Source organism: Echinops telfairi, unplaced genomic scaffold (genome assembly GCF_000313985.2).
Source record: "Echinops telfairi isolate 266 unplaced genomic scaffold, ASM31398v2 ScPeMD7_9;HRSCAF=40, whole genome shotgun sequence".
NCBI lineage: Eukaryota > Metazoa > Chordata > Mammalia > Afrosoricida > Tenrecidae > Echinops > Echinops telfairi.
Genome location: NW_022103906.1, coordinates 76,433,218 through 76,436,675, shown reverse-complemented (window position 1 = coordinate 76,436,675; position 3,458 = coordinate 76,433,218). Strand labels below are relative to the sequence as shown.

The window sequence follows — 3,458 nt, the reverse complement described above, 5'->3', positions numbered from 1 at the left end:
GTTCAGTTGAGGGAGCCCTGGTGGTGTAGTGGGTACGCGTTGGGCTACGGTCCCCAGGGTCAGCAGTGGTAAGCCACCAGCACCTCGGCGGGAGAACGACGGGACTTTCTACTCCTGTCAGCAGTTACAGGCTTGGAAACCCCAGGGGTCGCTGCGAAGGGCGCATTGACTTGATGGCAGAGTATTGGTCAGTTTTAAGAAGATCCCGTGTTTTACAGCAGAGAAAACCTGGCCTAGTCCGATGCCATCCGCACGATTGTTCTTATGTTGGAGCCTTTGGTGCTGGTCTTCTACTCGACCACGCATGAGGTTCTTGTCCAGGGACAAGTCTCTCCTGGCAACTCGTCCAAAGCAAGTGAGACACGTCTCGCCATCTTTGCCTCTAAGGAGCAAGCTGGTCGTACTTCTTGCAAGATACCGTACATAGCCGTGTGTAAGTCAAGTTTTTCAGCACATTGTTAATGCTGTTTTGGTGGTAAAATTAGGTGCCTCGGCTGATATTCGGGTCGATCTGTTTGTTCTCTTGGCAGTCCAGAGCACTTTCAATATTATTCGCCAGCACCATTATTCAAAGGCATCGATTCTGCTTTACTCTTGAAGAATCAATGTCCAACTTTCACACATGCCTGAGGTGATTGAAAATACTATAGCTTGGCCAGGTGCATCTTAGTCCTCAAGGTAACTCCCTGGCTTTCCAGCACTTTAAAGTGGTCTGGTGCAGCAGATTTACCCAATGCAATGTGTTCTTTCAGCTCTTAACTGCTGCGTCCGTGAGCAGGGATTGTGTATGCAAGGGAAACAAAATCCTTGACTCCTGCAAACTTTTCTCCAGGTCTCATGATGTTATCTATTGGTTCAGTTGTGAGGGGTTGGGCTTTCTTTAAGCTGAGTTGTAATCCCTACCAAAGACTGCAATCCTTGATCTTCATCAGCAAGTGCCTCAAGTCTGACTCAATTTCAGCAGGTAAGGTCCTATCATCTACATTTTACAGGTTCTTAATAAGCCTTCCTCCTCTCCAGATGCTACATTCCTGCTTCCTATAGTCCAACTTCTAGAATCATTTGCTCAGCATACAGATTGAGTAAGTATGGTGTGAAGCTGCAACCCTGATGCACACCTTTCCCGATTTTAAACCACGCAGTATTCCCTTGTTCTATCTGCACATCTGCCTCTTGAGCCACGTACAGGTTCCACGTGAGCACAATTAAGTGTTCTGGAATTCCCATTCTTCTCAAGGCTGTCCATAGTTTGTTATGATGCACACACTGAAATGCTTTTGCACAGTCAGTGAAACATGAGTGAATACCTTTCTGGTATTCTCTGACTTCAGCCAAGATCTATCTGACATCAGCAATGACATCCCTTGTTCCAAGTCCTCTTCTGAATCCATCCTAAACCTCCGGCAGCTCCCTGTCAATGTGCTGCTGCAATTGTTGCTAGATGGTCTACAACAAAATGTCGCTGGCATGTGGTATCAGCGACGTCGTTCTATAGTTTGAGAATTCTGTTGGGTCACCTTTCTTTGGAATTGGCACAAATATGGGTCTCTTCCAGTCAGTTAGCCACTTAGCCTTCCAAATTTCCCATCACAGGTGAGAGTACTTCCAGTGCTTCAGCCGCTTGCTGAAGCATGTCAGTTGGAATTCCATCAATTCTTGGAATCTTGTTTGGGACCTATGCTTTCAGTGAACCTTGAACTTCTTCCTTTAGTGCTTCATCTTGCAGCATTTCAATTGGTATTCTATTAATTCCTGGAGTATTGTTTTTTGGGTAATGCGTTTAGTGAAGCTTGAACTTCTTCCTTCAGTACCATTGTTTCTTGATCACACTCTACCTCTTGAAATTATTGAATAGTGACTAATTCTTTTAAGTACAGTGACTGTGTAGTCTCTCCATATTTTTGAATGCTTCCTTCATTGTTCCATAGTTTGTCCAAAGAATCTTTCAATACGGCAACTCTGTATTTCAGAGATGCTGAATGTGTTCTACCTTTTGCTTTTCTAACTATGGGCCTTTTCACATTTCATTATAATTGACTTTGTCTTCTCAAGCTGCCCTTCGAAAGTTTCTGTTCATCTCTTCTATTCCATCATTCCTTCCACTTGTCTTAGCTACTTTACAAGTAAGCTAATTTCAGAGTCTCTGCTGAAATACACTTTGATCTTTTCTTTCTTTCCCATCCTCTGAACTATCTTCGGATTTCTTCATGTGTCATGTTCTCAATGCCATCCCTGAGCTCCTCAGCTCTTTGGTCAGCAGGGTTCATAGAGTCAAATCTGGTGTTGAAATGCAAGTGGGGTAGACTCGCGGTCATATCTGGGCTCTCATGGACTTGTTTCAACTGTCTTCGGATCAATCTGAATTTGCAGATGAGCAGTTACTGTCCCATAGCCGATCCCTGGTGTCATTTTACCTTCGCTTCGCCATTATGTCTTTCCATGGATGTGGTCAGTTTGATGTCTGTGTATTCCATGTGGAGAAGTCCAGGTGTATAGTTGCCATTTGTGGGGTTTTTTTTTTAATCTATTTGAAAATTTCTTTTTTTGTTGTCCCTTTGTTGGGCCTTTTTATTGTTCCCCTGTTTTCCATTTCATCCATTTCTGCTCTTAAAAAAAAAATCATTTTATTGGGGCCTTGTAGAACTCTTATCACAATCAATACATACATCCATTGTGTTAAGCACATTTGTACATTTTTTGCCATCATCATTCTCAAAACATTTGCTTTCTACTTGAGCCCTTGTTTCAGTTCCTCATTTTTCCCCTCCCTCCCCACTCCCCCCTCATAAACCCCGGATAATTTACAAATTATTATTTTGTCATATCTTACACTGTCCAATGTCTCCCTTCACCCACTTTTCTGTTGTCCATCCCCCAGGGAGGAGGTTATAAGTAGATACTTGTAATCAGTTCCCTCTTTCTATCCTACCCTCCCTTCACCCTCCCAGTATCACCACTCTCACCACTGGTCCCAAAGGGATCATCTGTCCTGGATTCCCTGTGTTTCCAGTCCTATCTGTACCAGTGTACATCCTCTAGTCTAGCCAGATTTGTAAGGTAGAACTAGGATCATGATAGTGTGTGTGTGGGGGGGGGAGGAAGCATTTAGGATCTAGAAGAAAGTTGTATGTTTCATCATTGCTACACTGCACCCTGACTGGCTCGTCTCCTCCCATCGACCCTTATAGAACATCCCCTTACTATTTGCAAATTTCTGTCATGCAATTTCTGGTTTCATTTCTATCATAAGACCATACTAATATATGTTCCTTCTACTAGTCTTTCTTCTTTGTTTCCAACTTTTGCATTCCAACTGCCAGGAATTATCAATGCATCTTGATTTCATGCTTGGTCAATTCTAGACTAAAGAAGTTAGGAGAAATCTTCAATTTATTCATCACTAGCTTTAGCAGTTGGTGCATAAATTTGAATAATAATTTGTATTGACTGGATCTCCT

The 3,458-nt window shown here is 42.9% G+C and overlaps 1 pseudogene; it reads right to left on the bottom strand.

Annotated features, from left to right (window-relative positions):
* LOC105978647 overlaps positions 1–2,428 on the bottom strand; it is a 13,571-nt pseudogene extending 11,143 nt beyond the window's left edge.
* Between the last annotated feature and the right edge of the window lie 1,030 nt (positions 2,429–3,458).